The following is a 21346-nucleotide window of genomic DNA, read 5'->3' as shown; positions in this document are numbered from 1 at the left end:
TCCCAGTTGTAGTTCTCCATGCACCTCATCTGTGACCACCACTAAATCCAAGTCAGTTTCTTCCATGACTACTACAGATCCAGGACTTTTCTCATTAAAAATAGTTAATATTTTATATCCCATTTTAAATTAGGGCTTGGAAAGACAGTAAGCCACTTTGTCTGTACTGATGTCAGACTTCAATACAGTCCCTGTTAAATAAATCTGCCCAACTGTGGGAAGCTCATAAAGCGTGTGTTCACCACTAAGTCTGAATAAGTAAGTGCTGTACACAAGTATAAGTATTTCTTATAGAGAGAGTTAGCATTATACTAAATAATTTATAGATGACCATTTTACTCCAGGAAACAAATTTGGCCTACACAGTGGATTACAAAAAAACTGCCAAGAATTGGCACAGTTTCTGGATTCTAAGTGTCAGATTTTACAGCAATACTATTTCCATTTCTACTACTTTTTTATGCAGATCACTCAATTTTTACCGCCCTTTACAGAATAAAATTTAAGACATTGTTAACATTTCATGCCTTACTTCCTCCTTTGGTACAGAGGCAGAGGTTTGCACATTGCTATGACAATGGTCTTATTAACATGCATTCACCGCTTTAACATCCTCAACTGAAAGGCAGTGCCCATTAAACAATTTTTTCCCAATTAAAAACTTGGAACCTCAGGCACCAACAAATTACAAGGCAGCATTAAAATTACTCAATGCCAATATCATAATGACTTTAAAAAATGCCTGGCAACATCAAATATGTGCTGATTTCCCTACAATTTCAATTGTTTTACTAAAGTAAATTTAAAAAAGATAAGCTATATAGCAGAAACATTGAGAGGAATGTGAAAAGTATGAATCATGGATCTTGTCTGTGGCACAAATCTAAATGAAATTGAATAAGCAGTAGAAAAGTTATTTTGGGTAGACAATCATAAGTGGCCAGATTTCCTATTTATTTATTTATTTATGCTTTCTTGTATCCCACTGTTATCCAAAAAAATAAAACTAAGCTAAAAACTGGTTCATATTCAAAACAAATTTCTAAACCATCAGTCAAAGAGTCATCTTTCTGCTGTTGCTGAACTATTTGATCTGTTTTAAGAAAAGCTGCACAGTATAACTTAACTTGCACATTATTTTTTTTTAATTCTTTCAGCAGGTTCCCCTGCAACTTAATGGCTTCCAAGAGCAGCATATTACCTCACAATCTCCAAATCCCTCTAGCCTAATGTCCCACAATACCACAGGTTACTTGACCCAATCAGATCATATTCTAGGTTAGGATATTTGTGAAAGTTCCAAAGTATCCTGGGAAATTGTATGGAAGCAGCTTAAATGATTCAACAAACAATAGAATGTTTTGGATGAGAATCACCTCTTGCTGTTACGTTTGCTAAAATATTGTAACATACATGTTGAGTGTGGCTTTCTAATTTTGATGGTTATCAACTTCTGTGCCTGCTGACCTACTGTCTGCAGACCATAAATACAGGCAAAGTGGATGATAAAAAACCTTTGGAACACAAAGCAGAACAGCAGACCACATTTTCCAGTTCATACCATCCCACATGGACTCAAACAGCCAGCCACCTACTTACCTGTCTGAGCCACAGACAAGGAGCAGCACACAGGAAAGATCTAAAAAGGAATGCAAATGATTCACCTTGTGTGCATTTGAAATAGTGAAGTGCTATATTCCATGTTCTAAATTCTTAACTGGCATACAATTCCACTGCAAGACCATTACTTTTTCATAGTCTGAGCAAGCTTCAACACAACTCACAGAATCTACACCAGGATTCATTAAGTGGCTTCACTTCCTAGCCCATCCTGAAAGCAACCACACTCAGGACCGTTTGTTTATGCATGGATATCACAGAAATCTTTATTAAAAAAAAAAAAGCGACATAATTGCTCATGTGCCTTTTTAAAACAGGTTCCCAGAACAAACACACACACTTACATTTACTCAACTTATTATAAACGTGTACGTGTTGTTCTAAGCATTACTCACATTTTATAACTGCACATACTAAGCCCTCAAGGTTACCTACAAGCAGATCCACTGTGCAATTTTTATAAAAGATTTTTTTTGGGGCATTTAAAAAGCAAGTTTTCCCATACAGAAAAGGCCTTATAAAATTACCCCTTGAAACATGCACATTTAAAGAAATCATCTCTATCGCAGGTACACACAGGGCAATTCTGTACAGGTTACCAACATTTAGGCACCAAAGTATGCATGAAATGGTGGACACTAAGTGCTCTTTCAAACTATTCTTGATCCACTTCAATCTGGCTTTCGTCCCCTTCATCCAACTGAAACAGCGCTTGCGAAAGTCTCCAATGATCTGTTCCTGGCCAGATCCAAAGGTCTCTATTCTATCCTCACCCTTCTCGATCTATCTGCTGCTTTTGACACTATTGATCACAGCCTACTCCTTGATACGCTGTCCTCACTTGGATTTCAGGGCTCTATTCTTTCCTGGTTTTCTTCTTATCTCTCCAGCGTACTTTTAGTGTATACTCTAGTGGATCCTCCTCTACTTCTATCCCACTGTCAGTTGGTGTACCTCAGGGATCTATCCTGGGACCTCTTCTTTTCTCCATCTATACTTCTTCCCTTGGTACTCTGATCTCATCCCATGGTTTTTCAGTATCATCTTTATGCTGATGACTCCCAGATCTACCTCTCCACATCAGAAATCTCAGCTGAAATCCAGGCCAAAGTATCAGCCGGCCTGTCTGACATTGCTGCCTAGATGTCACAGTGCCATCTGAAACTAAACATGACCGAGCTTCTCATCTTTCCCCCTAAACTAACCTCTCCTCCGCCCCCATTCTCTATTTCTGTGGATAACACTTTCATCCTTCCTGTCTCATCAACTCGTAACCTTGGGGTCATCTTCGACTCCTCCCTCTCCTTCTCTGCACATATTCAACAGACTGCTAAATCTGTCGTTTCTTTCTCTATAATATCAGCAAAATTCGCCCTTTCCTTTCTGAGCACACTACCAGAACCCCCATCCACACTCTTATCACCTCTCGCTTAGACTGTTGCATTTTGCTTCTCACGGGTCTCCCACTTAGCCATCTCTCTCCTCTTCAATCTGTCAAAATTCTGCTACACGACTAATATTCCGCCAGTGTCGTTATGCTCATATTAGCCCTCTCCTAAAGTCACTTCACTGGCTTCCTATCCGTTTCCGCATGCAGTTCAAACTCCTCTTATTGACCAATAAGTGCATTCACTCTGCAGCTCTTCAGTACCTCTCCACTCTCATCTCTCCCTACATTCCTCCCGGTAACTCCGTTAACTGGGTAATCTCTTTGGTGATTCTCATCCAAAACATTCTACTGTTTGTTGAATCATTATCTGCACCCTTCTCCTCCACTGCTAACTCCAGACTCCGTTCCTTTTATCCTTGCTGCACCATATGCCTGGAACAGACTTCTGAGCCAGTACGTCAAGCTCCATCTCTGGCTGTCTTCAAATCTAAGCTAAAAGCCCACCTTTTTGATGCTGCTTTTAACTCCTAACCCTTATTCACTTGTTCAGAACCATTATTTTATCATCCTCACTTTTAATATTCCCTTAGCTCGTTTGTCCTGTCTGCCCTAATTAGACTGTAAGCTCTGTCGAGCAGGGACTGTCTCTTCATGTTCAAGTGTACAGCGCTGCGTACGTCTAGTAGCACTTTAGAAATGATAAGTAGTAGTAGTATGTGTAACACATCTGGGTGCCCGGAGGCCATTATAAAGTGTAAGTCATCATTTAAGCACAACATTTAGATGCAAGCGCTTAACAACATACAGCAGGCGTAACTCCATATGCTTAGATGTTGCATTTTTGCGTAAAGTAGCATGGTTGCCACTTTAAAGGTAATAAATAGGAAAATAAGGTGATAATATATTAAGTTAACCCAGTTCAAAAAGGTATCACCTTATTTTCCATTTTTTTATTTATTTCATTAAGTATTCTATAACTTACACATGTATATATGGGACCCACCTATGCTTCACTCACACGTACACCCCCCACCTCCAGCAGGTGCACACAAAAGAATTTAGGCGCTACCTTAGATTAGTAGCCTACAACAATTAAGTCAATTCGTGCCAATTAACACAAATTATGGATTAAGTTGCAAGAGTAACTTTAGTATTCTATAACATACATGTGCAATTTCACACAGTGCACATACAAGTGCAAAAGTTATACAATTAGAATGCTGAACAAAATTGCATGTAGACAGGTACCAGAACATATGCTTAGCAGCAAGAAATCCGCAGAATATTTTTAAAAAATCAGAAAGGTTTCAAGTATAGCATAGTAAAGGGTAAGACTGCCTATATGTCATTGCATTTAATAAGAGAAATTCTTGCGTTTGCAGGTGTGTGGTTACTCTGTACCTTCCAGCTCATTCGCTACTGCTTTTCCATCCTCAGGGGCCAATACAGAAAGCCTCGCAGTAGAGCTGCATCTTTACTGCAAAATTATATTGCCAAACTTACCATTGCATGCTATGTACAATGAGCATGAACATTACTGTGAATTCAAATCGTATGCTGCACCAGGTGAGACCAGTTTGCTATATAAGGGAAGGGCACCACCGAGGAAGGAGCAAATGGGCATTACTCCTACCTGGTTTAAAGTATGGAGCTAAAGGAAGCCTGAGCAAGGGGTCAAGGAGAATCCCCCCTAGACACTTTTAAAAAATGTAAAAAAAAAAAAAAAAAAAAAAGCAAGTCAGGTTGGGTGGAGAGGGAGAGGTTCCAACAGACACCAGGCATTGCTTTTTTAAAGTGATGGGGAAGGGGGAGGGTGACCTAGATACTAGTGAATTTGTTTTTATTTAGGTAACGGAGAGGGGTTGGCAAAAACAGAAGGCTAACCAGGAAGGGAGGTTAGGTTGGTAAACTCCTGCCCTTGACTTTGTGTGTTAACATCAGAGGCCATGTTTTCTTCTGGTGAATCACTGTGCATACTTAATAGCCTAATATGCATTCATTCAATGTGAAGCCATGTATGCCGTGTGCGGTAAAACCAAGCTCAACCTCCTTCTTGTATTGCTCATGCACGTACACACACGAACGACTGAGCTGGTAGTGGCTTTCTCCATCGGCCCCTCAGTTATCAGAGAAGAAAAGGTTGAGACACTTAAGGGAAAATTAGGTTCTTACCCTTGGTAATTTTCTTTCCTTTAGTCATAGCAGATGAATCCATTACGAGTGGGTTGTGTCCATCAACCAGCAGGGGGAGATAGAGAGCACTGAAAAACCATAGTGCCTCATGGCCAGCTAGCTCCATCTGCCGCTTCAGTATTTGAAGCTTTCAAAGCAGTGTGACACCGCCACATATAATAACATGAACTTTCCTCACCGCGGATGAACGCCCCAGAACAGGAGCAACAATTCAAAGGAGGGACGAACTCAACCTCCTGTAACAGAACAGAAATCCTGAAGACTTGTTTTCCAACTTCTCCCAATGAGGCAACATATCTACAGGAAAAACTGAACATAAAATCAAGATCAATCACATAATGAACCACTGAGGGAGGGCTCATGGATTCATCTGCTATGACTAAAGGAAAGAAAATTACCAAGGTAAGAACCTAATTTTCCCTTCCTTGTCATCAAGCAGATGAATCCATTACGAGTGGAACGTAACCAAAGCAATCCTAGATAGGGTGGGAACAAGCCACACCACGCGCCAGCACTTGTGCTCCAAAATGCGCGTCTCTCCTGGCAGCCACATCCAGCCTGTAATGTTGGGCAAAGAGAGTTTAGAAGCACAAGTAGCTACACTACACATCTCTTGAAGAGAGAGTGCTCCAGTTTCAGCCCAGGAAGAGGAAATCGCTCTTGTGGAATGTGCCTTAAAGGCTTCAGGCGGAGGCCGGCCAGACAGCAGATATGCTGAAAAAATAGCTTCCTTGAGTCAACGGGCTATAGTGGCTTTAGATGCTGGAGACCCTCTGTGCGGACCTGATAACAGAACAAAAAGATGATCAGATTTCCGAAAGGCATTTGACATGCGCAAATACTGCAACAGAGCCCTTCGCACATCTAAGAGGTGTAATTGCCCAAGGATTCTGGAAACTCCTCTTTAGAAAAGGAGGGCAGGAAAATAGGCTGATTTAGGTGAAACGCTGAAACCACCTTAGGCATGAAGGACGGCACAGTACGTACCATAACTCCGGACTCTGAGAATTGCAGAAATGGGTCTCGACAGGACAGCGCCTGGAGCTCAGACACCCGTCTCGCCGATGCAATGGCCACCAAAAAATCCGTCTTTAGGGTCACATTCTTCTCCGAAGCTTGCCTAAGCGGCTCGAAGGGCGAACACTGAAGGGCCGTTAAAACTAACCCCAGGTTCCAGGCCGGGCAAGGAGCTTGCACGGGAGGACGGAGCCGAAGCACCACTCTGAGCAACTGTGCCACATCCGGACAAGCAGCCAGAGAGAGGCCCGCGACCTTCCCTCAAAAACATGCAAGGCCTTTTTGTAAACCATCCTGCAAAACGTCAAGTATCAGCGAGACAGAAGCCCGCATGGGTGTGATCGCTTTAGAAGCACACCAAGCCTCAAATCGGCGCCAAATCCTGGCATACACCACAGAAGTGGAATGCTTGTGGGCCTGTAGGAGAGTGGAAATGACTTTACTGGAATAACCCTTGTCTCTCAAATGCACCCTCTCAATAGCCATGCCATAAGACCAAAGCGGCAGGCGTCCTCCATGGTTACCGGTCCCTGTGACAACAGGTTTGGTACCAAAGGTAACGGCAGGGGAGCCTCCACCAGCATCCGCCGGAGGTCCACATACCACTGCCTCCTGGGCCAATCCGGGGCGATGAGAACCACCTCTCCTTGGTGTAGCCGAATCCGCAGGAGTACTCACCCTAACAAGGGCCACGGAGGGAACACATACAGGAGGCCCTGAGGCCAGGGTTGAGCCAAGGCATCCAACCCCGCCGAGCGAGGATCTCTCTGTCTGCTGTAAAAGCACAGGACTTTGGCATTTGCGCTTGAGGCCATAAGATCCACTACGGGCATCCCCCATTTGGCACAGATCTGCAGGAATACTTCGTCTGTAAGTTCCCACTCCGCTGGGTCTATTTGATTCCTGCTTAGATAATCGGCTTGCAAGTTGCTCTGACCTGCAATGTGAGCTGCTGACAGAAACTGCAGATGTAGCTCGGCCCAGTGGCATATCTGAGCGGCCTCTGTGGCCAGTGCTTGACACTGAGTATCGCCTTGTCGATTTATGTAGGCCACTGCTGTCGTGTTGTCCGACAGAACTCTGACAGCCAATCCTTCCAGGGTCAATTGAAAGGCCAGAAGCACCTGGAATATCGCTTTCAACTCCAAATAATTGATGGACCACTCCGATTCCTCGGGTGTCCAAAGACCCTGGGCATGCCTTCCCCAGCAATGTGCACCCCAGCCCTTCAGGCTGGCATCTGTTATCACCAGGCACCAATCGTGGAGCGCTAGCAGCATTCCTCGCCGCAGCATACTGTCTGAGAGCCACCACTCCATACTGAGCCAGGCCGCATGGAGCCACGTGAGTCTGCATTGATAATCCTGAGATATTGGAGACCATCGTTGAAGCAGGGAACACTGCAGAGGTCTCAGGTGCACTCTCGCCCATGGCACCACTACCAAAGTGGCCGTCATCGACCCCAACAGCTGGACTATGTCCCAAGCTCGCGGGCATGGCATCCTCAGGAGCAGACAGACCTGGTTCTGAAGCTTGCACCGCCTTTGCTAGGGTAGGAACACATACCCCGAGGCTGTGTCGAACCGGACCCCCAAATATTCTAGAGACTGAGAGGGGGTCGGGTGACTTTTGGCCAAATTGACGACCCAGCCCAGAGATTGAAATAATGAGACCACTCTGGCTGTTATCTGATGACTCTCCACGGCCGAGTCCGCTCTGATGAGCCAGTCGTCTAGGTACGGGTGAACCCGGATACCCTCTCGCCTGAGAAAAGCAGCTACTACTACCATAACCTTAGAAAAGGTTCGGGGAGCTGTGGTGAGGCCAAAAGGCAAGGCCTGAAACTGGAAATGTTTTCCCATCACCGCAAACCGCAGAAACCTCTGGTGCGGGGGCCAAATAGGAATGTGCAAGTAAGCTTCTTTCAGGTCCAGAGACGTGAGAAACTCTCCTGGCTGTACCGCTGCAATGATGGAGTGCAGGGTTTCCATGTGAAAATGCCGCACTCTCAGGGACTTGTTGACTTCTTTTAAGTCTAGGATGGGCCGAAAAGACCCTCCTTTTCGCGGCACCACAAAGTAAATGGAGTAATGGCCAGAGCCATGTTCGGGAGGAGGCACCAGGGACACCGACCCTATGTGAATCAAGCCTTGCAAGGTCTCCTCTACCGCCGCCCTTTTGGCGGCAGAACCGCATCGGGACTCCACAAAACACGTCTCTCACCGGGGCATTGAATTCTATTCTGTAGTCATCTCTGATCAAGTCCAAAACCCATTGATCTGAGGAAATCTTGGCCCACTCCTCGTGAAAGAGGGAAAGTCGTCCTCCTATAAAAGGGAGTGAGAGGGCCGGCGCACCATCACTGAGAGGGTCACCCTTGAACTCCAGGCCTTGAGCCAGCTGCTGCGGAACGTTTGTCCGAGCGAAAGGAGTTCTTCTGCTGAAAACGGGCACATGAAGTGAACCCAGCAGAACGCCCCGGGCGGTACTTTCGAGCTTCACGGAAGCGAGGTCTGTAAGAGGAGGGAACCGCCTGACCCTTGGAGGAAGACCACGGCCTATCCTCAGGTAAGCGCTGGGGTTTAGCATCCGCCAGGCCTTTAACAATGTTCTCCAGCTCCTCATCAAATAGGAGAAGGCCTTGAAAGGGCAACTTCACCAACCTTTGCTTACGGGCCATTTCAGCCACCCAATGCCGTAGCCACAACAGGCGGCAAGCCGCCACCGCCACAGCCATCTGCTTAACCGAAGCTCTGACAAGATCATAAAGGGCGTCAGCCAAGAAAGACAAGGCCGACTCCATCCGCGGTGCCACCTCTGCAAGGGGCTCCGCTCCATCTCCGGGCTGTTCCACTGCCTGTTGTAACCAAGCGAGGCAGGCTCAGGCAGTGTAACAGCTGCATGCAGATGCCCATAAGAATAGGCCTGAAATCTCAAAGGACCGCTTTATAGCTGATTCAAAGCGTCGGTCCTGCATGTCCTTCAGGGCAACTCCTCCTTCAACTGGGAGGGTAGTTCTCTTTGTCACAGCTGTGACAAGGGCATCCACTTTAGGCACAGCTAGGCGCGCCAAATGCTCCTCACTTAGAGGGTATAATTGCCCCATAGCCCTGGCAACTTTCAAAGGCCCCTCGGGGTCAGCCCATTGAGCCGAAATAAGCTCTTGGATGGCGTGATGCAAAGGAAAGGCTCGAGCAGGCTTCTTAGCACTTGTCATCCTCGGATTAGCAGAGGAGAGTTCAGCACTCGCAGGATCTTCAATAGAGAGGGCTTGCAATGCATTAGAAGGCTTCTTAGTACTTGCCATCCTCGGATAACCAGAGGAGGCTTCGCCCTTGGTGCTTTGATCTCATCACACAGCTTTCAGTATCACCTTTACGCTGATGACTCCCAGATCTACCTCTCCACACCAGTAATCTCGGCAGAAATCCAATCCAAGTTATCTGCCTGCCTCGACATTGCTGCATGGATGTTTCACCACCACCTGAAACTCAATATGTCCAAAACTGAACTCCTTATCTTCCCTCCTAAACCAACCTCTCCCCTTCCCCCATTCTCTATTTCTGTCAACAACACGCTCATTCTTCCTGTCTCGTCTGCTTGCAACCTTGGGGTCATCTTCGACTCCTCCCTCTCCTTCTCTGCCCATATTCAACAGATTGCTAAAACCTGTTGTTTCTTCCTTTATAACATTGCCAGAATTCGCCCTTTCCTTTCTGAACACGCTATCAGAACCCTCATCCACACTCTGATCACCTCTCGCTTATGCTACTGCAACTTGCTTCTCACAGGTCTTCCGCTCAGCCATCTCTCTCCTCTTCAATCTGTTCAAAACTCTGCCGCACGACTAATATTTCGCCAAAGTCGTTATGTCCATATCAGCCCTCTCCTGAAATCGCGTCACTGGCTCCCTATCCGTTTCCGTATACAATTCAAGCTCCTCTTATTGACCTATAAGTGCATTCACTCTGCAGCCCCTCACTACCTCTCCACCCTCATCTCTCCCTACACTCTTTCCCTAGAACTCCGTTCACTAGGCAAATCTCTCCTAGTTGCACCCTTCTCCTCCATCGCTAACTCCAGACTCCGCTCCTTCTATCTCGCCGCACCTTATGCCTGGAATAGGCTTCCTGAGCCATTACGTCTAGCTCCATCCCTGGCTGCCTTCAAATCCGGGCTAAAGGCCTACCTGTTTGATGCTGCTTTCGACTCCTGACTTGTCACTTTTATCTTATCCATATGTCTTTCTGTCTGTCCTTCCCTTATCCTTATTGATCCTGTCTGTTTGTCCTGATTTAGATTGTAAGCTCTTTTGAGCAGGGACTGTCTTTCTTCATGTTCAATTGTAAGGCGCTGCATACGACTGGTAGCGCTATAGAAGTGATTTATAGTAGTAGTAGTAGTAGAAGAGAGGGCCTGTAAGGCATCAGAAATAAGCGCTGGCAGCTCATCGTGGTGGAAAGTCCTCACCGCGGAAGGATCGATCTGGATCCAGTGGCAATCCTGCACCTTCCTCTGGCTCTCCAGACCATGAGGGCCTGCCAGACCCCTCAGACTCCTCACATCCCGACCCCGGGAGGGGGTGCGCTCCTCTCTGAAGGGGAATCCACCCTTCTGCGCTTGTCCATACGAGGCTCCCCTCCAGGCTCAAAACCCCTCCGCCTCAGTGGGGGTCGTGCCATGCTGTTCCAAAATGGCGCCTGCTGCCAGCTCCACAGAGCGGGAAGAAACCTCGCTCGCCATGCTCGGGTCGGCTCTGACGTCAGAAGAGCACGATTTACAGAGCCCTGCTGCTGATCTGCGCTTGCCACAATGGGAACAGCGCTTAACAACAGCACCGAAAACGGTGAGAAATTCAACATGGCGGATTCACGCCAAAATCGTCCCAAACGCGGGGCCCTCCCTGGAGGAGCTACAAAATGCTCTTATCTCCCTGGACCGCGTCCACAGAGCTCCGATCTGCTGCACAATCAGAAGAAAACCTCTTTTCTGGGATCGCAGCGCTACCAGCGCAACACAACTTTTTTTTTTTTTTAACGCTGTGAGGAAAGTTAGAGGCAACAGCGCAAGAGGCAAATTTTTTCCACTACGGAGGATCAGTAGCACGGGAAAGGCAGTGAAAGGGCAAACCTATGTGCCTGCATCCACAGCGTGGGCAAAGACAGGGACAGGGCTAGCCTATGTGTCTACATCCACATCGGGGGCCGGGTAAGGCAGGCAAAGGGCGACCTATGTGCCTTTAAAGTGGGCACCACCAGCCACAACACCCCTGCTACAACTGGCAAACAGCACAGGAGCCACCCCAGGCAGATTTTCTGAAGGAGCTGAATAAGCTGCGTCCACCCTGCTGGGAGATAGAGAATACTGAACAGGCAGATGGAACTAGCTGGCCATGAGGCACTACGGTTTTTCAGTGCTCTCTATCTCCCCCTGCTGGTTGATGGACACAACCCACTCGTAATGGATTCATCTGCTTGATGACAAGGAATATGTGCTTTTTTCTGTAACTTCCATCAAACAACAGAACAGTCAGTGAGGCATATTTTCAAAACACTTACAAAGTTACATAGTAATCTATAGAAAATTGTAAGTCTAAGTGTTTTGAAAATAGGACCCATTGTGTAATTATTCTAATACTAGGAAAAAAGGCCCGTTTCTCAGCGCAATGAAACGGGCTCTAGCAAGGTTCTATAATGGTAGGGGCCCCCTCCCTCAGTCCCTCCAAGCTGCTTGCCTGCCTCCGTGTGACCGTCAGACGTTGTTCGTGGTTCGCTCTGTGTGGGGAGGGTTTTTTGTTTTTGCTGCGCCTCCGTGCTTGTGCCGTTTCCGTTTCGGCCCTCGAGTGTCATTGCTCCGCCCTCGACGTCATCACGTTTTGACGCGAGGGCGGTGCAGACACTCAGGGGCACACCGGATATCTCAGGCGCCTCAACTTCCGTGGAGGCTTCATTAGAACGTTGGGGTTGCCTTTTATATATAGAGATATGTGTTTCAGAAATAACATCTTGAACTTTGTATTCTGTTTTCATGTCACAGCAACTCAAACGTCAACCAGAAAATTGAATAAGTTGCCTAATATTTCTGCTCTATGAATACCCAAGACTAAGATGCAATTGCTGATTTATGATTTGTACGAACAAAAATTAATTTTGAATTTTAAAGTAAGTGAAAAGTGAAGATACTTACCTATAACAAGTATTCTCCAAGGACAGCAGGCCTTATATAGGTCCTCACAAGTGGGTAACACAGGCCGCACTGCCCAATCTGGATCCTATGACAAGCATAAGAGCAGCTCTGTGGAGAGCGAGACATGTTCCACCGTGCATGCGAGAATGCCTTCCCACCTGCTGTGCGAACACGGTCACCTCAGTTGAGTATAACAGCAAAAAAGGAAAAATAATAAAGGTGACAACTCCAAGGGGAGGTGGGAGGGGACTGTACAAATAATAAGGCCTGCTGTCCTCAGAGAAAACCTGCTACAGGTAAGTATCTTTGCTTTCTCAGAGGGCAAGCAGACCTACAGTGGGGGAAATAAGTATTTGATCCCTTGCTGATTTTGTAAGTTTGCCCACTGACAAAGACATGAGCAGCCCATAATTGAAGGGTAGGTTATTGGTAACAGTGAGAGATAGCACATCACAAATTAAATCCGGAAAATCACATTGTGGAAAGTATATGAATTTATTTGCATTCTGCAGAGGGAAATAAGTATTTGATCCCCCACCAACCAGTAAGAGATCTGGCCCTACAGACCAGGTAGGATGCTCCAAATCAACTCGTTACCTGCATGACAGACAGCTGTCGGCAATGGTCACCTGTATGAAAGACACCTGTCCACAGACTCAGTGAATCAGTCAGACTCTAACCTCTACAAAATGGCCAAGAGCAAGGAGCTGTCTAAGGATGTCAGGGACAAGATCATACACCTGCACAAGGCTGGAATGGGCTACAAAACCATCAGTAAGACGCTGGGCGAGAAGGAGACAACTGTTGGTGCCATAGTAAGAAAATGGAAGAAGTACAAAATGACTGTCAATCGACAAAGATCTGGGGCTCCACGCAAAATCTCACCTCGTGGGGTATCCTTGATCATGAGGAAGGTTAGAAATCAGCCTACAACTACAAGGGGGAACTTGTCAAGATCTCAAGGCAGCTGGGACCACTGTCACCACGAAAACCATTGGTAACACATTACGACATAACGGATTGCAATCCTGCAGTGCCCGCAAGGTCCCCCTGCTCCGGAGGCACATTGTGACGGCCCGTCTGAAGTTTGCCAGTGAACACCTGGATGATGCCGAGAGTGATTGGGAGAAGGTGCTGTGGTCAGATGAGACAAAAATTGAGCTCTTTGGCATGAACTCAACTCGCCGTGTTTGGAGGAAGAGAAATGCTGCCTATGACCCAAAGAACACCGTCCCCACTGTCAAGCATGGAGGTGCAAATGTTATGTTTTGGGGGTTGTTCTCTGCTAAGGGCCAGGACTACTCACCGCATCAATGGGAGAATGGATGGGGCCATGTACCGTACAATTCTGAGTGACAACCTCCTTCCCTCCGCCAGGGCCTTAAAATGGGTCGTGGCTGGGTCTTCCAGCACGACAATGACCAAAACATACAGCAAGGCAACAAAGGAGTGGCTCAGGAAGAAGCACATTAGGGTCATGGAGTGGCCTAGCCAGTCACCAGACCTTAATCCCATTGAAAACTTATGGAGGGAGCTGAAGCTGCGAGTTGCCAAGCGACAGCCCAGAACTCTTAATGATTTAGAGATGATCTGCAAAGAGGAGTGGACCAAAATTCCTCCTGACATGTGTGCAAACCTCATCATCAACTACAGAAGACGTCTGACCGCTGTGCTTGCCAACAGGGTTTTGCCACCAAGTATTAGGTCTTGTTTGCCAGAGGGATTAAATACTTATTTCCCTCTGCAGAATGCAAATAAATTCATATACTTTCCACAATGTGATTTTCCGGATTTAATTTGTGATGTGCTATCTCTCACTGTTACCAATAACCTACCCTTCAATTATGGGCTGCTCATGTCTTTGTCAGTGGGGCAAACTTACAAATCAGCAAGGGATCAAATACTTATTTCCCCCACTGTATCTGTTCTCATAAGTGGGGAATCCCTAGCATCTAGGCTAACTACAAACAACAAACATTGAACAATTGGACCTGAAACTATATATAACTGAGTGAGGAGTGCAGCCTGGAACAGAATATAAAGGGCCTAGGAGGGTGGAGTTGGATTCTAGACCACAAACCCGATTCTGCAACACTGACTGCCCAAACTGATTGTCACGTTGGGCATCCTGCTCAAGGCAGTAGTGTGATGTATGGACTGAAGACCACATCACAGCCTGCAAATTTCTTCAATGGAAGCTAACTTCAAGTGGGCTATCAACGCAGCCATTCCTCTGATATGATGAGCTGTGACATGATCTTCTAGGGCCAGCCCAGCCTGGGCAATAGTGAAGGAAATGCAATCTGCTAGCCAAACAGAAATGGTGCGTTTCCTGATGGCGACCCCATCTGTTGGGATCAAAGAAATAAAAGTTGGGCGGGACTGTCTATGGGGCATGGTTGCACTTCATGTAGCGGCCAATGCTCTCTTGCAACCAAGTGTGTGCAAGGTGCTCTTGCCAGGATTGGCATGAGGTTGGGAAAAGAATGTTGGCAAGACAACCGACTGATTCAGATGGAACTCAGACACCACTTTTGGCAGGAACTTAGGGTGCGTGCAGAGGACTACTCTGTTGTGATGAAACTTAGTATAAGGTGCATTCACCACTAAGGCCTGAAGCTCACTAACCCAACGAGCTGAACAACCACCAAGAAAATGCCCTTCCAGGTCAAGTACTTCAGATGGCAGGAATTCAGAGGCTCAAAAGAAGCTTTCATCTTCTGGGTGAGAACCACACTGAGGTTCCATGACACAAGCGAAGATTTGACAGTGGGCTTTGACAAAAGCAAGCCTCTCATGAAGCAAACTACAGGTGTCCAGAGATGGGCACTCTCTACATGGTGAATAAGCATTAATTGCACTAAGGTGAACCCTTATAGAGTTGGTCTTGAGACCATACTCTGATAGGTAGAGAAGGTATTCAAGCAGGGCAAGCAAAGGGATCTAGGGCCTTGCTCTCACACCAGATGGCAAACCTCTTCCATTTGAAAGAATAGCACCTCTTAGTGGAATCTTCCCTGGAAGCCAGCAACACCCGGGACACACCCTCCAAAAGACCCCAAGGAAGCGAATTCTAGGCTCTCAACATCCAAGCTGTGACAGCTAGAGACTGGAAGTTGGGGCATATAAAAGACCCCTCGTCTGCATGATGAGGGTCAGAAAACACTCCAATCTTCATGGTTCTTCAGAGGATAACTCCAGAAGAAGAGGGTACCATATATGATACTAACAGCACAGAATGAACAGAATCATGGCTCCATGGTCTTGCTCGAGTTTCAACAAAGTTTTCCCCACTAGAGATATGGGAGGATACGCATCCTGTTTCCCCAACTGAGGAGGAAGGTATCTGACACTAGTCTGCTGTGGGCTGAAGCCTGAAACAGAACTAAGGAACCTTATGTTTGATGTGAGAGGCAAAGAGATCCACCAAGGGGGTACCCCACGCTGGGAAGATCTCGCAGGCAAACTCCCATATCGACAGACCACTCGTATGGTTGCATTATCCTCTCAGTCTGTCGGCCAGGCTGTTACTGCCCGCCAGATAAGTGGCTTGAAAAGAAAATGACATACTGGCAAGACCAATGTCACATCCGGACGGCCTCCTCACACAGAAGACGCGATCCAGTGCCCCCCTGCTTGTTGATATAATTCATGGTAACCCGATTGTCTATTTGAATGAACAAAATTTGATCAGATAGCCGATCTCTGAAAGCTTTTAGAGTGTTCCCGATCGCTTGAAGCACCTGGAGATTGATCTTAAGATTTGTTTCCTGGGTGGACCAAATACCACCTTGGGTGTGAAGCCCATCTACAAGACCCCCCCCCCCCCCCCCCCCCAGGAGAGATGGATCCATCGTCAGCACCTTTTGTGGCTGAGGAATTTGGAATGCAGTCCCACAGTCAAATTGGATCAAATGGTCCACTACTAAAGGGCGCGTACAAGCTCTGGGGACACTTGGATGACATCTTCCAGGCTCCCCATAGCTCGACACCACCGAGAAGCTAGGGTCCATTGGGCTGATCTTATGTAATACGTGTCATGGGTGTAACATACACCATGAAAGCCATATGGCCCAAAAATCTCAACATCTGCCTAGCTGTGACCTGCGGAGAGGCTCTAACCCTGTAAATGAGTGTGACAAAAGTGTCCGCTCTCGTCTCCTGGAGGTAGGTTTGAACCTTCTGTGTACTGAGCAGGGCTCCTATGAACTCCAATCGCTGGGCAGGGCAAAGATGGGACTTGAGGTAGTTTAAAACAAACCCTAGTAGTTCGAGCACCCGAATAGCCATCTGTATGGACTCCCAAGCACCAGCCTAGGAGGTGCTCTTCACCAGCCAGTCGTCAAGATTTAGGAACACATGAACTCCCAGTCTGTGTAGCGAGGCTGCAACTACCGCTACACATTTGGTGAAGACCCTGGGAAATGACGTAAGGCCAAAGGGCCACACGCAGTTCTGGAAATGATGTGTTCCCAACCGAAATCTAAGATATTTCTGGTGGGCTGGAAGTATCAGGATGTGAATATATGCATACTTAAGTCCGGAGAGCATAGCCAATCGTGTTCCCGAATCACTGGGAGCAAGGTGTCTAGGGAAACCATCCTGAACTGTTTGAGGAGGAATTTGTTCAGGGCCTGTAGGTCTAAGATGGGGACGCATCCCCCTTGCTTTCTTTTTGCACAAGGAAGTACCTGGATAGAATCTCCATTCCTTCTTCCCCTGGTGAAACGGGCTTTACTGCATGGGCCTTCAGAAGGGCTGAGAGCTGAACGAGTGAACTCTCAGTGGGCAATTTGGAGGTTTTTGATACCAATTGAGGGTGTATCCAACACAGATTATTTGAAGAACCTACCAGCTGGAAGTTATAACGGCCACATTTCTAGAAAACTTTTTAGCCTCCCCACGAACAGCAAGTCGACTAGGACGGATGCTTTTACAGCAGCTATGCTCTGCTGAAGCCAGTCAAAAGCTCATTCCTTGCTTTGCCTGGGGAGCAGCAGGGGCCTTAGACGCATGCTGTTGATGTCAACGAGCATGCTGGGTCTGAGCCTGAGCAGGCTGGCAAGCCAAGGGGGTGTACCTACGCCACCGATAGTAATAGGGCCTCCTCCTGGGCTTGCCAAAAGTCCTCCTAGCTGAGAAGGTAGATGCAGAAGGTGCCCAGCGGGAGAGAGAAGAAATGGTATCAGTATGTTTCTTGATTTAGTCTGCGACCTCCTCAACCTTTTCTCCAAAAGGTTATCTCCCAGCATGGGGCATCCACCAACCACTACTGAACAGAATGTTCCAAGTCAGACACACACACCATGAGAGTCTGCACACTGCTATACCCTGGAAAGAGATCTGGATGCCACGTCAAAAGTGTCCTAAGTGTCCTTGGCCAACATGCCTTCTGATGCTAGGTCAACTGACAAAGTGACTTGGCCAGCTCTGGAGGGATTGTCTCAGCCAGGTTCATCAACTTATGCACAATGTTTCACCAGTAAAGGCTCATGAAACACTGGTACGATTGTATTTGGGAGATGAGCATTGAGGTCTGGAACATCTTTCTCCCAAAAGAATCTAGAGTTCTAGCTTCTCTACCTGGGGCCGCAAGGCACAGTCCCAGGAACTCTTGGCTCTTTTGAGAGCGGATTCCACCACCATAGACGTGAGGTAACTGAGGCTTACCAAATCCAGGAGTGCTGTGGATCCAGTACATGGAATCAATCTTCTTGGGCAGTACCGCGACAGACAGGGGGACTCAATTCCTAAAGAGGACTTCCTGGAGTACCTCGTGGAGAGGGACAGTCACAGCCTCCCTAGGGTACCTAGTGGAGAGAAACAGTCACAGCCTCCCTAGGAGGAGATGTGTAGTCCAGGACCTTAAGCATCTTGGCACTGGGCTCATCCTCCACTTCTAAAGAAATGGAACAGCAGCAGCCATTTCCTTTACAAAAGATGGAAATAAAAGGCTCTCCGGGGGAGACTTTCTCCTTTAGATGGTGGGGAGGGTTCAGAGAGTATCCTATAGGACTCGTCTGAGGAAAAGTACCAGGGATCCTCCTCTGACTCCCATAAGCGCTCCTCATCAGTGTCAGACAAAACCTCTCTATGGGAGGGTCGAGACCTGTTCTGACCTGGTTTTTACTGACATAGACTACTCAGTATTACAGTGGATTCTTTTGGATTCGTATTAGGTAATGAGACTTTTATTACAGGTTCTAAATTACACGATTAGCTATATACACAATGATAAATGAAAAGAAATAATACCTATCTATAAACAATTACATCACTGGTCCCTACATCCAAGCAATGCTAGGAGTTTCTAGACCAGGAAAGAAGCAATAAACAATCATTATACATACATCATCACTGGTCCTTAATCTCTACATCCAGGCTCTTTACATCAGCTGAGAGAAGCCCCTTTTTCAACAAAGCCGGAGTCAGACCAGAAGTCTGGTTCTATGCGATGCGTCCATCCATAGATGAGCTTCCAGCTTCACTGCAAAAGCCCCCCCCCCCCCCCTTTTTATTAGGCTTAGAACTCATGTTCAGAGCTAAGGACAATTACAGAATGCTTGAGAATTTCTCTTAGGTAAACAAGCCATACTGTTAGAATGTGGTCACATGTTTCTCAGTCCAGGTAGCCAGTCTGAATGCGAAACAAGCTCCACCTCTCCCTTCATATACCAAATTAATTAGAGCTCTGTCTTAACTTCTACAACCCAACTTACTTTCACACAAAGTTAAACAATCATTTTTAAACAGAATTACTTCTAATCAAAAATACAGACCCCGAGTGCACTTGTCAGTCAAGGCAGAGTTGAAAAACAATCTTTAAAATTCACTTCCACTACATTCGGTCCTTTTTTCAAATCTGTCTAAATGACAGTCCATACATAAGTTATTGCTCTATATCAGATAAAAATAAACAAACAAAAAAAAAGGAACAAGACAGGTTATACAAATTGGTAATACACTGAGCACTAGTTTCAACAAACACACTAAAATTAGGGCAAATGGTAATAATGCTGCCCACCAATAACTAACCAAAATTCAGTATTACAAATAATACACACTGCTTCGTTACATTAAACTACACAATTTGTCCAGAACAAAAGAGGTCAGTGCACAAGGCAATATTTAAAATTATTAATCAAGTGGTGGAAGGAATCTACCGGTTAAAGATTTGCCTCCACAAATGTACAGAGTTAGTCATTTTGAGCCTTAATCCTTCGTATAAGGGCAAATAAATATTACAACATGCAAGTAGTAAAGTATGCTATATTAATGTCTATGTCATGTTCGTGAGCCCTTGTGCCCAGACGGAGCACAGTAACGGGGTAAGGCACCTGCACTCTGTCGGGCAGCCGAGCAAACCCGAAGTCTTCACCCGAGAGGATCGCCGCTCCCCGAGGGTTGAGCCCTCAGGTGCAGGCGGCCAGCAGGATTTCCAGATATGGCAGGGGTCAGACGGCCGCGGACAGCAGGCAACGAAAGACTGAGCTCAGACAGAAACCAGAGGTAGATCAGATATCCAGCAAAGGGGAGTAAGGATCAAGTAGCAGTCAGGGCGGCAGTCGAAGGGCAATCAGGATCAGGCAGGACTCAGGGCAAGCCGCTAACAAAGAGGACTCAAACAGAGGTCAGTCGGGCAGCGAGCAGAGGGTAGTCGGGTTCCAAGCAGAGGTCAGGTCGGGCAGCGAGCAGAGGGTAGTCGGGTTCCAAGCAGAGGTCAGGTCGGGCAGCGAGCAGAGGGTAGTCGGGTTCCAAGCAGAGGTCAGGTCGGGCAGCGAGCAGAGGGTAGTCGGGTTCCAAGCAGAGGTCAGGTCGGACAGCGAGCAGAGGGTAGTCGGGTTCCAAGCAGAGGTCAGGTCGGGCAGCGAGCAGAGGGTAGTCGGGTTCCAAGCAGAGGTCAGGTCGGGCAGCGAGCAGAAGGTAGTCGGGTTCCAAGCAGAGGTCAGGTCAGGCAGCGAGCAGAGGGTAGTCGGGTTCCAAGCAGAGGTCAGGTCGGGCAGCGAGCAGAGGGTAGTCGGGTTCCAAGCAGAGGTCAGGTCAGGCAGCGAGCAGAGGGTAGTCGGGTTCCAAGCAGAGGTCAGGTCGGGCAGCGAGCAGAAGGTAGTCGGGTCCCAAGCAGAAGTCGGGTCAGGCAGCAAGCAGAGAGTAGTTGGGTTCCAAGCAGAGGTCAGGTCAGACAGCAAGCAGAGGTCATTGCCAGTGAATGTGAAGCTGATTTGCAGCTACTCCAGTGAGATGTTTTTGGCTACAGTTCTCCATAGCGATTGTTTCCAGATTGCACACTCAGCCTTTTTTAAGGTAGAGCGATTAGAATAAGGTAGCGTTTGACAGAACACTCTTCACAGAAATATTGATACAACCAGAGAACAGATACATGGTGTAACAGACTCCTGACGCAGGCCAGTTGGGCCGAAACACAGCTGTGTCGAGTCATATCACCTTAATAAATTTATATCTTTATCATTATTTTTGTGTCGTCTGTTTTTGATTTTACTTTTTATCTGCTTGTTTTTTTTGTTTTTTGTTGTTTCTTCTTTTTACTTTTTCTTCATTTTTTCTATTTTTTTCTTTTTTGCGTCATCTTCGCTGTTTTTGATAAGTCCAAATAAGTCTAAACATCAGTTATTAACAAAAGCATTTCATTTCAACTGTGTAAGTCATACCAATTCTGCACTTTTCCTATGCTGTTTATTCCGGCTCTAACGGACTTTCCGATAAGCAATACTGTTCCTTCTCCCTTTCCATTTTAACTTTTTGCCTGCAACAAACCACTACTACTACTACTACTTTCTATAGCCAAAGGTTCTAATTCCTTTGAACAGGAATCCTACTTCTGCACATTTTGACCACACAGTGGCTATAACACCATATGGTGCCTCATTCCAGCCTTGGAATTCAACTGTCCTCTGCATTCCTCTTAAAAAGTGTCATTCCTTC

The 21346-nt window shown here is 46.7% G+C and overlaps 1 protein-coding gene across 3 annotated transcripts in view; it reads right to left on the bottom strand.

The window, feature by feature from the left end:
- GIGYF2 (GRB10 interacting GYF protein 2) overlaps positions 1–21346 on the bottom strand; it is a 734963-nt gene that overhangs the window by 697460 nt on the left and 16157 nt on the right. For 2 of the 3 annotated variants that reach the window (XM_030217173.1, XM_030217175.1), the window contains exon 2: positions 1600–1639. The exons of the other annotated variant lie outside the window; for it this stretch is intronic. The gene's annotated coding sequence lies outside the window, so the exon portion shown is untranslated. The remainder of the gene's footprint in view (positions 1–1599; positions 1640–21346) is intronic. 3 annotated transcript variants of the gene reach the window in all.

The sequence above is a fragment of the Microcaecilia unicolor genome, chromosome 10 (assembly GCF_901765095.1).
Source record: "Microcaecilia unicolor chromosome 10, aMicUni1.1, whole genome shotgun sequence".
In the NCBI taxonomy this organism is placed as follows: domain Eukaryota; kingdom Metazoa; phylum Chordata; class Amphibia; order Gymnophiona; family Siphonopidae; genus Microcaecilia; species Microcaecilia unicolor.
This window is presented reverse-complemented; position numbering and strand designations above follow the sequence as displayed.